At 36.3% G+C, this 14,118-nt stretch overlaps 1 pseudogene; it reads left to right on the forward strand.

Annotated features, from left to right (window-relative positions):
* Positions 1 to 8,837: 8,837 nt before the first annotated feature.
* LOC100591204 lies at positions 8,838 to 9,842 on the forward strand (annotated as a pseudogene).
* Positions 9,843 to 14,118: the final 4,276 nt, after the last annotated feature.

Genomic DNA, 14,118 nt, shown 5'->3' on the forward strand with positions numbered 1-14,118 from the left:
ATTGGTTGGTAGGCTATTAATTATTGCCTCAATTTCAGAGCCTGTTATTGGTCTATTCAGAGATTCAACTTATTCCTGGTTTAGTCTTGGGAGGGGGTATATGTCCAGGAATTTATCCATTTCTTCTAGATTTTCTAGTTTATTTGCATAGAGGTATTTATAGTATTCTCTGATGATAGTTTGTATTTCTGTGGTATCATTTTTTATTGCATCTATTTGATTCTTCTCTCTTTTCTTCTTTATTAGTCTTGCTAGCAGTCTATCAATTTTGTTGATCTTTCCAAAAAACGTGCTCCTGGATTCACTGATTTTTTAAAGAGTATTTTGTCTATCGCCTTCAGTTCTGCTCTGATCTTAGTTATCTCTTGCCTGCTGCTAGCTTTTTAATGTGTGCTCTTGCTTCTCTAGTTGTTTTAATTGTGGTTTTAGGATATGGATTTTAGATCTTTCCTGCTTTCTCTTGTGGGAATTTAGTGCTATAAATTTCCCTCTACACACTGCTTTAAATATGTACCAGAGATTCTAGTATGTTGTGTCTTTGTTCTCATTGGTTTCAAAGAACATCTTTATTTCTGCCTTCATTTCCTTATGTACCCAGTAGTCACTCAGGAGCAGGTTGTTCAGTTTCCATGTAGTTGTGCGGTTTTGAGTGAGTTTCTTAATCCGGAGTTCTAATCTGATTGCACTGTGATCTGAGAGACAGTTTGTTACAATTTCTGTTATTTTACATTTGCTGAGGAGTGCTTTACTTCCAATTATGTGGTCAATTTTGGAATAAGTGTGATGTGGTGCTGAGAAGAATGTATATTCTGTTGATTTGGGGTGGACAGTTCTGTAGATGCCTATTAGGTCCACTTGGTGCAGAGTTGAGTTCAAGTCCTGAATATCCTTGTTAATTTTTTGTCTCATTGATCTGTCTAATGTTGACAGTGGGGTATTAAAGTCTCCCATTATTATTGTGTGGGAGTCTAAGTCTCTTTGTAGGTCTCTAAGGACTTGCTTTATGAATCTGGGTGCTCCTGTATTGGGTGCATATATATTTAGCATAGTTAGCTCTTCTTGTTGAATTGATCCCTTTACCATTATGTAATGGCCTTCTTTGTCTCTTTTGATCTTTACTTGTTTAAAGTCTGTTTTATCAGAGATTAGGATTGAAACCCCTGCTTTTTTTGTTTTCCATTTGCTTGGTATATCTTCCTCCATCTCTTTATTTTGAGCCTATGTGTGTCTCTAAGTCAAGGACCAGACGGATTCACTGCCGAATTCTACCAGAGGTACAAAGAAGACCTGGGACCATTCCTTCTGAAACTATTCCAATCAATAGAAAAAGAGGGAATCCTCCCTAACGCATTTTATGAGGCCAGTATCATCCTGATACCAAAGCCTGGCAGAGACACAACAAAAAAAGGGAATTTTAGACCAATATCCCTGATGAACATAGATGCAAAAATCCTCAATAAAATGCCAGCTAACTGAATACAGCAGCACATCAAAAAGCTTGTCCACCATGATCAAGTTGGCTTCATCCTTGGGATGCAAAGTTTGTCCAACATATGCAAATCAATAAATGTAATTCATCATATGAACAGAACCAAAGGCAAAAACCACAGGATTATCTCAATTGATGCAGAAAAGGCCTTTGACAAAATTCAACAGCCCTTCATGCTAAAAACTCGCAATAAACTAGGTATTGATGGGACGTATCTCAAAATAATAAAAGCTATTTGTGAAAAACACACAGCCAGTATCATACTGAATGGGCAAAAACTTGAAGCATTCCTTTTGAAAACTTGCACAAGACAGGGATGCCCTCTCTCACCACTTGTATTCAACATAGTGTTCAAAGTTCTGGCCAGGGCAATCAGGCAGGAGAAAGAAATAAAGGGTATTCAGTTAGGAAAAGAGGAAGTCAAATTGTCCCTGTTTGCAGATGACGTGATTGTATATTTAGAAAACCCCATTGTCTCAGCCCAAAATCTCCTTAAGCTGATAAACAACTTCAGCAAAGTCTCAGGATACAAAATCAATGAACAAAAATCACAAGCATTCTTGTACACCAATCACAGACAAACAGAGAGGCAAATAATGAGTGAACTCCCATTCACAATTGCTTCAAAGAGAATAAAATACCTAGGAATCCAACTTACAAGGGATGCAAAGGACCTCTTGAAGGAGAACTACAAACCACTGCTCAACAAAATAAAAGAGGACACAAACAAATGGAATAACATTCCATGCTCATGGATAGGAAGAATCAATATCGTGAAAATGGCCACACTGCCCAAGGTAATTTATAGATTCAATGCTATCCCCATCAAGCTACCAATGACTTTCTTCACAGAATTGGAAAAAACTACTTTAAAGTTCATATGGAACCAAAAAAGAACTCGCAATCCCAAGACAATCGTAAGCAAAAAGAACAAAGCTACAGGCATCACACTACCTGACTTCAAATTATACTACAAGGCTACAGTAACCAAAACCACATGGTACTGGTACCAAAACAGAGATACAGACCAATGCAACAGAACAGAGCCCTCAGAAATAATACAACACATCTACAACCATCTGATCTTTGACAAACCTGACAAAAACAAGAAACGGGGAAAGGATTCCCTATTTAACAAATGATGCTGGGAAAACTGGCTAGCCATATGTAGAGAGCTAAAACTGGATCCCATCCTTACACCTTATAGAAAAATTAATTCAAGATGGATTAAAGACTTAAATGTTAGACCTAAAACCATAAAAACCCTAGAAGAAAACCTAGGCAATACCATTCAGGACATAGGCGTGGGCAAGGACTTCATGACTAAAACACCAAAAGCAATGGCAACAAAAGCCAAAGTAGACAAATGGGATCTAATTAAACTAAAGAGCTTCTGCAGAGCAAAAGAAAGTACTGTCAGAGTGAACAGGCAGCCTACAGAATGGGAGAAAATTTTTGCAATCTACCCATCTGACAACGGGCTAATATCCAGAATCTACAATGAACTCAAACACATTTACAAGAAAAAAACAAACAACCCCATCAAAAATGGGCAAAGGATATGAACAGACACTTCTCAAATGAAGACGTTTATGTAGGCAACAGACACATGAAAAAATGCTCATCATCACTGGCCATCAGAGAAATGCAAATCAAAACCACAATGAGATATCATCTCACACCAGTTAGAATGGCGATCATTCAAATTCAGGAAACAACAGGTGCTGGAGAGGATGTAGAGAAATAGGAACACTTTTACACAGTTGGTGGGACTGTAAACTGGTTCAACCATTGTGGAAGACAGTGTGGCGATTCCTCAGGGATCTAGAACTGAAATACCATTTGACCCAGCAATCCCATTACTGGGTAGATACCCAAAGGATTATAAATCAGGCTACTATAAAGACACATGCACACGTATGTTTATTGTGACACTATTCACAATAGCAAAGACTTGGAACCAACCCAAATGTCCATCTGTAATAGACTGGATTAAGAAAATGTGGCACATATACACCATGGAATACTATGGAGCCATAGAAAAGGATGAATTTATGTCCTTTGTAGGGACGTGGCTGAAGCTGGAAACCATCATTGTGAGCAAACTATAGCAAGGACAGAAAACAAAACACCACATGTTCTCTCTCATAGGTGGGAATTGAACAATGAGAAGACCTGGACACAGGGTGGGGAACACCACACACTGGGGCCTGTCATGGGGTGGGGTGGGGGCAGCAATAGCATTAGGAGAAATACCTAAGGTAAATGACGAGTTAATGGATGCAGCACACCAACATGGCACATGTATACCTATGTAACAAACCTGCATGTTGTGCACATGTACCCTAGAACTTAAAGTATAATAAAAAAGAAAAAAAAAACTAAATGCTTTTAAAAGCACTCACATCATTTCTTGAATGCTTTGCTGCTTAGAAATTTCTTCCACTTATACCCTAAATAATCTCTTTCAAGTTCAAAGTTCCACAGAGCTCTAGGGCAGGGACAAAATGCCTCCAATCTCTTTACTAAAGCATAGCAAGAGTCACCTTTATTCCAGTTCCCAACAAGTTCCTCATCTCCATCTGAGACCACCTCAACCTGGATTTCATTGCTCATATTACTATCAGCATTTTGGCCAAAGCCATTCAATAAGTCTCTAGAAAGTTCCAAACTTTCCCACATCTTCCTGTCTTCTTCTGAGCCCTCCAAAGTGTTCCAGCCTCTGTCTATTACCCAGTTCAAAAGTCACTTCCAGATTTTCAGGTATCCATATAGCAGTACCCCACTCTCTATGGTACCAATTTACTGAATTACTTCATTTTCCCACTGCTATAAAGAACTGCCTGAGGCTGGATAATTTATAAAGGAAAGAGGTTTAATTGACTCACAGTTTTGCATGGCTGGGGAGGCCCCAGGAAATTTCAATTATGGCGGAAGGCAAAGGGGAAGCAAGGCACCTTCTTCATAAGGTGGCAGGAAGAAGAATGAACATGCAGGAGGAACAACCAAACACTTATAAAACCATCAGATCTTATAAAACTCACTCACTATCATGAGAACAACATGGGGGAAACCGCCCCCATGATTCAACCACTTCCACCTGGTCTCTCCCTTGACATGTGGGGATTATAGGGATTATGGGGATTATAATTCAAGATGATATTTGGGTGGGCACACAAAGCCTAACCATATCAGACCATAATCAGAGTGAATTGAAACACTTGCAAAGATGGGATTTCAATTTTAAGATGTATTATCCAAGCTGTGGCCAAGGTTTCTTCTTTCTAACTCTTAAACTTGAGAATATTTACAACCATGTTTATTACAATGTAATTGCAATGGGAAAAATTGGAAAACAATTCATTTACCCAAAAATAAGGAATCGGCTATATGAATTATAATAAATCTCTTTCATGAAAAAACATACAATTATTTAAATCATGTTGTATAAAAATATTTAGAGACAAAGGTAATTGTCTACAATACAGCATTAATGAAAAATGGAATATAAAAATTCACTACATAGAGTGTAATTCCAATTTTGTATTTAAAAGTAGAGATGAAGAGAATAAGCCAAAATCTCAATGGTGGTAATAACTCATGACAGTGAATTATTATGACTGACAAGAGATACTGCAAGTGTTTTAAATTTTCTTCTTTATACTATCTAGATTTTTCTAAAATGTACATTTATTGATTCTATTTATAATCTCACAAAGAATAAGTTGTAAATTTAAACTATTGTATGATACTATCCAGTGTTGTCAAGAACATGTAGAAATGGACATATGCTCTGTTAAGAGCACATAGCACTACTAAAATTGCATTTTAGAAGTACAATTTCACAGTATGACACAAAATTTGGCTATCACTCTTCTAGAAAGTTATCCTAAGAATATTTAAGAGAAGTATGCAAGAATTCAGAACATTTGGATCTAAGAAAATAATAAGATGCATAGATTACTTGTTTCATAACAAATCCCAGCAGTCTGGTCAGTACTCACAATTAAATATCTTAATATTTCTCTAACAAATATATAAAGTGTAAAACTGAGCAGGATAAATAAAGACTATAAATAGCCTTCTATGAGTTCTAGACAGGTGGTGACACAAAATGAATTTTCACCAAACACTGGAAAATATATGTGGTTTACATAGTTTTTTATTGTCAGAATTATAGCAAAGAGAATGCAGAACTCTGCATCAAGAGATGTTCATCAGAGCGTTATTTATTATTCAATTAAATGTATATTAATAATGGGTTAGCTAGGAGTAGTGGCTCATGCCTGTAAACCTAGCACTTTGGGAGGCTGAGGCAGGAGAATAGATTGAGTCCAGGAGTTTGAGATAAGCCTGGGCATCATGGCAAAACCTTGTCTCCACAGAAAAATACAAAAATTAGCTGAGTGTGGTGGCACACACTTGTAGTTCCAGCTACTTGAAAGGCTGAGGTGGGAGGATCACTTGAGCTTGGGAAGTGGAGGTTGCAGTGAGCCAAGACTGTGCCACTGCGCTCCAGCCTGAGTGGCAGAATGAGACTCTGTTTCTAAAAATAATAATAATAATGGATTAATTTAAAAGAAACTATGGTAATAGTAATACAATTGAATAACATTCATCCATTGAAAGGATGATATCAATTAGTATTCATTTAAATAGAATGACCTTCATAACATATTACTGAGTGAAAAAGTAAGTTGCAAAATGACATTATCAAGAATTTGTTTCTTGAATAATAAAGTAGACATACTTTCCCCTGTTCCTTTTACAAAGTACAACTAAGAACTTTGTACATTATAAATGAGAGAAATGTAAGAACTCTGAAAGGTGGGAAGAAGTCAGGCTGGTTGGGGACATCAGGACGCCAAAAATGATCCAGACTTTGACAATTGATCATTCAGCAATAAGGAATCCACCCCAATCAAGGAGTCACCAGAGACCACCGGGTAGCTACAACTCCTACTCCTGTTCATCAGGCAGAAGAGAACTACCATCTGTTGGATATCAACAGAGGCCAAGTGGGGAACCTGAACTTCTATTTCCATATGTATGAAGTCATAATGAGGTGGCAGCACCCTTCTCCTGTCAGAGTACTATCCAAAAAAGTCAATTAAAACAGAAGGTTACAATTAGATGCCATGCCTCACAACATAATATGGAAATATCTAGGTTTCAGTAGAAAATCAATCATCATATGAAGCACCAGAAAATCTCAACCTGAATGAAAGGACAATTAATAGATGCCAACACCAGGATGGCAAGGAAGTTACAAATGTCTGACAAAGTTCCAAAAAGAGAGAAGAAAAAAGGTAGGGCTGAAATAGTACTTGAAGGAATAATGACTGGAAATTCCCAGTTAGCCAGAAATGTAAACCTAGAGATTTAAGAAGCTGAGTGAATCTCAAACAGGACAAACTCAAGAAAATCCACACCAAGGCACATCTGAAAACTAAACACAAAGAAAAAATCTTCAAAGCAGTGAGAGAGAAATGACTGCTTACTATAGGAAAAAAAAAAACCACATAGAATGACAGCAGGTTTCTCATCAGACACCATGAAGAACAGAAGGAAGCAGCATAATACTTCTCACAAGCTGAGAGAAAAGAACTGGCAAACGAATCACACCCAGCAAAAATATGCATCAGAAATGAAGACGAAATCAATGCATCATCAAATGAAGGGAAAGTAAGAGCATTTGTCCCTACCAGACCTATCCTAAGAGAATGGCTAAAGGAAGTCCTCTAAACATAAAGGAAATGCTAAAAGAAGAAATCCTGGAACATCAGGAAAGAAGAACACAGTAAACAAAAATATGAGCAAATACAACAAGCTTTGCTTCTTCTTGACTGAAGCAAAAATTATAACACTAGTTGATACGTTTCTAAACATATGTAGAGGAAATATTTAATGCAATTATATTATAAATGAAAGATGAGAAAGGAACATAAATGGACATAACTAATGGACATTTACTATACTTTATTGAAGCTCATAAAATAAAAACACCAGTAGGCTGTGCTTTTTATATATAATATAATGCTTAGAGCAGCCACTAAAAAGCTATACAAAGAGAAACACTCAAAAACACTATGGATAAATCAAAGTAGAATAGAATAAAACCTTTCAGTATCACACAGAAGACAGAGAGAATAAATAAAAACAAAACAAAACAAAAAGACAAAAAAACAGAAAGAACACACAGAAAACAAAAAATGGCAGAATTAAGCCCTGACAGATTAATAATTACATTAATATCAATGGCCTAAATATATCAACTAAAAGGCATTGACTGAATTAAATGTTCTTTATAAGAAACTCACTTCAAATATAACGATATAGGCAGGTTTAAAGTAAAAGGATAGAAAAAGATATTTTATGCAAACATCAATCAAAGTAAAGCACGAGTGGCTATATCAATATTAAATAAAGTAGACTTCAGAGAAAAAAAGATTCCCAGAGCCAGAGAAGGGCATTATATAATAATGAAAGGGTAAATCCACGAAGATGACATAACAATCTTAAGTGTCAATGCACCAAATAGCACAGTTGCAAAGTATGTGAAGCAAAAGCTGATGGAAAAAGGAAGCATAGATAAATCCACAATTATAGTTGGAAACCTCAACATTACACTATCAACAATTAGTAGAACAACTATACAAGAAAGCTGGGCATGGTGGCTCTGCCTGTAATTCCAGCAGTTTGGGAAGCTGAGGCTGGAGGATCACTTGATCTCAGGAATTTGAGACCAGCCTGAACAATAAGGTGAAACACCGTCTGTACAAAAAATACAAAAATTAGCCAGGTGTAGTGGTGCAGGCCTGTAATCCCAGCTACTTAGGAGGCTGTGGTAGGAGGATTGCTGAAGCCCTGCAGGTTGAGGCTGCAGAGAAACATGGTCATGCCACCATATTCTGGCCTGGGTGACGGAACAAGACCCTGTCTCGAAAACAAACAAACAAACAAATAAAACTATAGAGAAAATCAGCAAGGATATAGAAGAACTCAACAACACCATAAAACCATCAAAATATAATTGGCATTAAAAAAACAGAATATACATTATTTCCAAAAGCCCATGAGTGGAACATATACCAAAACAAACTGTAACCTGAGAGACAAAACAAATCCCCAACAATTTAAAAGAATTGAAATAATACATAATGTATTGTCTGACCACAAGGGAAACAAACTACAAATCAATAAAAGAAAGATAAGAGTAAAATCTCCAAATATTTGAAAACTAACACATGTCTAAATAAACCATGGAAATACATTTATTAGTTTGCTCCTTTCTGCCTGTGGATGCTGCCAAGGAAGAATCATTAAAGTCTCTCTTCCCACTGCCATCATGTCTAAGTCAGCATCTCCCAAAAAGCCTGATCAGGTGCAGAGAGCTTTCAAACAACCGACGAGAGTCTGAGCAGCCATTCAGAACAATGGGGAATGCTCATGGACTATGTGGTAATGAGAGACCAAAACACCAAGTGCTCCAGGGGCTTTGGGTTTGTCACGTGGAGGAGGTGGATGCAGCCATGGATGCAAGGCTACATAAAGTGGATGAAAGAGTTGTAAAACCAAAGAAAGCTGTCTCAAGAGAAGATTCTCAAAGACCAGGTGCCCACTTAACTGTGAAAAAGATATTTGTTGGTGGCATTAAAGAAGACACCGAACATCACCTAAGAGATTATTTTGAACAGTATGGGAAAATTGAAGTGATTGAAATCATGACTGACCCAGGCAGTGGCAAGAAAAGGGGCTTTGCCTTTGTAACCTTTGATGACCATGACTCCATGGATAAGATTGTCATTCAGAAATAGCATACTGTGAATGGCCACAACTGTGAAACTAGGAAAGCCCTGTCAAAGCAAGAGATGGCTAGTGCTTCATCCAGCCAGAGGTCAAAGTGGATCTGGAATCTTTGGTGGTGGTCTTGGAGTGGTTTTGGTGGGAATGACAACTTTGTTCATGGAGAAAACATCAGTGGTCATGGTGGCTTTGGTGGCAGCCATGGTGGTGGTGGATACGGTGGCAGTGGGGATGGCTATAATGGACTTGGTAATGATGGAAGCAATTTTGGAGGTGGTGGAAGCAATAACGATTTTGGCAATTACAATAATCTGTCTTCAAATTTTGGACCCACGAAGAGAGGAAACTTTGGAGGCAGAAGCTCTGGCCCCTAACGTGATTGAGGCCAATATTTTGCCAACCACGAAACCAAGGTGGCTATGGTAGTTCCAGTAGCAGCAGTAGCTATAGCAGTGGCAGATTTCAATTACTGCCGGGAAAGAAAACTTCACAGGAGAGGAGAACCAGAGAAGTGATGGGGAAGCTACAGGTCACAGCAGATTTGTGAACTCAGCCAAGCACAGTGGTGGCAGAGCCTAGCTGCTACAAAGAAGACATCTTTTAGACAATACTCATGAGTCTGGGGAAAACTTGAGGATTGTATTTATGACTAATTGTACAACAGATTATTTTAGTTTCTGTTTTGTGGAAAGTATAAAGCATTCCAACAAAGAGTTTTAATGTACATATATATGTTTTTGCACCCATGCCATTGATTGCTAAATGTAATAGTCTGATAATGCTTAATAAATGTGTCTTCTTAAATAAATAAATAATATTTATAATAACATTTAAAGAATTAACACCAATTGGGGAAAAGCAAAACTAAAACCTCTTCCAGCAATAGAAAAGGAGGAACCACTTTCCAATTCATTTTATGAAGCTAATATTGCCTTGATATCAAAATAAGAAAAAGACATTTTTTAAACACAAAAAGAAAGAAAACTACAGACCAATATTTATCATCAGTACAGATGCAAAAATCCTTATCAAAATGTTAGCAAATAGAAGTAAGCAATATATAAAATGATTAAACACCATATTCAAATGACGTTTATTTAAGAAATGCAAGGCCGGTTAAGTGGTTGAGAATCAATCAATATAATCCACCATATTAGCAGACTGAAGAAGAAAAATCACATCAATTAATTCAGAAGATGAATTTAACAAAGTTTAACACCAATTTATAATTTTTTAACTGTTATAAAAACAGGCATACAGGGTAATTTCCTAGACTTGATTTTTTAAAATCTACAAAACTCTATAGCTAACATGATACTTAATGGTGAAAAACTGAATTATTTACCTCTAGAGCAAGAGAAAGATAAGGATCTCTGCTCTCAGCACTCGTATTCAATATAGTGCTGGAAGTTCTTGTCAGTGCACTAAAACAAGAAAAATAAATAAACAGCATGTAAATTGGAAGGGAGACATAATGTAAAATAGTACAGTCACTCTGGAAAATGGTTTGAAAGTTTTTTAAAAAACTAAACATGCAATTACCGTAAGACCTAGCAACTGCACTCCTTGGTATTTACCCTAGAGAAATTGAGATTTATGCTTATAAAAACATCTATATACAAATATTTGTGTCAAAATTATTAGCATTAGCCAAGAACTGGAAACAACCCAGTCCTTCAACGACTGACTCATTAAAGAAACTGTGGTACATCCGTGTCATTGAATATCAATGAACAATAAAAAGGAATGAACTGTTGATACATGTAGGAACAATCTGGACAAATCTCTAGAGAATTATTCCCAGTGAAAAAGTCAACCCCAAAGGTTACACTCTGTATCTTTTCATTCATATAACATTCTTGAAATGACAAAATTATAGAAATGGAAAACAGAGTTATCAGGAGGGGAGTGAGGTGGGAGGGAAGTGGGTCTGTAAAAGAGCAGCATGAGGGAGGTTTGTGGAGATAGCAATGTTCTATAGCTTGACTATCAATGTCGGTATCCTAGTGGTGATTTTACAAGATTTTGCCATTGAGATAAACAAGGGAAAGTGTATATGCAGTCTCTCTGTAGTATTTTTCCCAATCATGTATGTATCTACAATTATATCCCCCCAAAATTAATTAAAAATGATTTTTAAATGCAGTCATATACTTTTATTTATGGAAAATTAAATACATCTGCATATCCATATGTATAATCAAGTGGTCCAGATATATGCTCACCAAGCTGTTGACAGTAATTTTCCTTGGGAGTGGTATTTCAGGAGATTTTGCTATTTGCTTTTTTAAATTTTTAAATGTTATATGAGTAATGTGCATAATACATAAATATATTCTTATTGTAAAATAATATAAGTAGAAATTAAAAGCAAAATATTCTGCCAGATAAAATCTCCTCCAAAGGATAATAATTATTAGCATTTTGGCTTATATCCTTCCAGACCCAATTCTGTAATTGTATACAATTATGTATTATGTATATGTGAATATATACATCTTTTCCAAATCATTTACAATAAATAGAATTATAGCCACCCTTCATAACTTCTTTTTTCAAAAATATGACTTGATAATATTTCTATGTCTGCAAATACTTACAACTACTTAATTTTTTAACCAGAGCATGGTTGTTCATAATTAATCTAATTCATTCCTATAGGTTTAGATTATTTTCTATTTTTGACTCTTATAAATAATGCCACATATGCATTCTTGCAAACTGTTTTGCAGATAGAGAAATACTTCTGTAGAATTGATTCTTAGAGATGAAATTTCTAGGGCAAAGGGGTTTTTCATTTCAAAACTTGAAAGAAGCTACCAAATTGCCCACTAAAAAAGTAGACAAAAATGTATACCTTCCAACTGTGTATGAGAATATTTGTTTAAAAAATACTAACACATAACATTATCAATCCAATTTTTATTTTTATTTTTAAATTTTTAATCAAGAAAATTCAAAGATAAACTACATTAAGATATTTTTTCATACCCAACAAGACAAAAAAATTCTTGGCTTCATTTTACTTCTCTCCTACCCTACTCAAACCACCCTGCCCTCTGCCAGCGTCCATGTTAGAATCATCTGTAGTTTTAACTTTCAGATTGTTATTATTTTTTTAACATATTCATCAATTATTTAGACTTAACAATTAGTTTTGCCAGCATCTTTGCTCTGTGGTGTTACTTGTGTCCTTTGCCATTTGCTTTATTTTACTTCTTTTTGCTTTTACTAGGATTCTGTCAAATAGGGAGGGACAGTGAGTGGAATTGTCTTTGACAGATCCAAAACTATTCTTAGCCTTCACTCTTGAATTCTACTTTGGCCGGGAATAGAATTCTAAGTTTATAATAATTTCATCTCAGAATTCTGAAGACATTATTCCATTGTTTACTGTACTCAGTATTGCTTTAAAAAGCTTAATGGCAATCTGATTTTCATTTATTTGCATGTAAACTGTTGTTTATCTCTGAAAGCTTTTGGACATTTCTCTTTATCCTTGGAGACCTGAAATTTCACTGATGTCTAGCTCTGGCTCTCTTTTTATACCTCCTATTTAATACCACATGGTCTTTGAAACCTGGAGACTTGCTGATTTCTTGAGCTCTAGTAAATGTTCTTTTCCCATTTAATTGATCATTTTCTCCCATTTGTTGTCTCCTTACTTACCCACGGCATTACTATTTTATAGCGATGGGTATTCAGGATCTGCATTTTATTTATTTTAACTTTTTTTTTCTCATACTTTCTGTAGTAGGCAGAATAAAGCCCAGCCCTTGCCCCCCAGGATAGTCACATACCACTATCCAGAGACTGTAAATATGTTAACTTTACACGACAAAAGATATTTTGCAGGCATCACTAAGTTAAGGATCTTGAAATGGGAAGATTATCCAGGATTATCTGGGTGGACCCAATGTAATCAAAAGGATTCTTATGAGAAGGCAGTAGGATATCAGGGTCAAAGGAGATGTGACAACAGAAGCAGAGATCAGAGAGAAAAGGGAGAAAAAGACTGGAAGATGGTTCATTGCTGGATTCGAAGATAGAGGAAAGGGCCACAAGCCAAGGAATGCAGTTGGCCTCCAGAAGCTGGAAAAGGCAAGAAAACAGATTCTCTTCTAGAGTCTCCACAAGGAACAGAGCCCTGCCAACACCTTGACTTAAAGATTCTGACCTCTAAAACTGTAAGATAATAAATTTGGGTTGTTTTAAGCCAGTAAATTCGTGGTAATTTGTTACAGCAGCAATACGAAACTAATATAATTTTGAATTAACCCTTCATAATTTTGCATTGCTTTCCTATGTGAACGACTCTCTTCATCTTTCAGTATACTGATTTGATTTTCAGCTCTGTCCTTTCAGCTATTATAGCCTATCAATTGAAATGTCTTGTATTGGTTATGATGGTTACTTGCAAAAACTCCAACTACATTTTCCTCCCTTTAAAGGACTGTGTTTTGTTTTTGTTTTTGTTTTTGTTTTGAGACAGGGTCTCACTCTGCGGCCTAGGCTGGAGTACAGTGGCATGATATCACAGCTCACTGCAGCCTCGATCTCCCTGGCTCGAGCAATCCTCCCACCTCAGTTTCCTGAGTAGCTGGGACTGCAGGCACATGCCACCACACCTGGCTAATTTTTCTTTTTTCTTTTTTTTTTTTTTTTTGGAGGGATAGAGTCTCACTATATTCAGGCTGATTGTTTGTCTTTTAGGAATGCAATAGCCATTCAAATCTGAGAATATCAGTTATCCCTATTATAAATTTTTTTCCATTATCTTCACTTCCTCAACATTAGCCCTTCTGGTTTTGAGTTTGGCAGCT

The sequence above is a fragment of the Nomascus leucogenys genome, chromosome 9 (assembly GCF_006542625.1).
Source record: "Nomascus leucogenys isolate Asia chromosome 9, Asia_NLE_v1, whole genome shotgun sequence".
In the NCBI taxonomy this organism is placed as follows: domain Eukaryota; kingdom Metazoa; phylum Chordata; class Mammalia; order Primates; family Hylobatidae; genus Nomascus; species Nomascus leucogenys.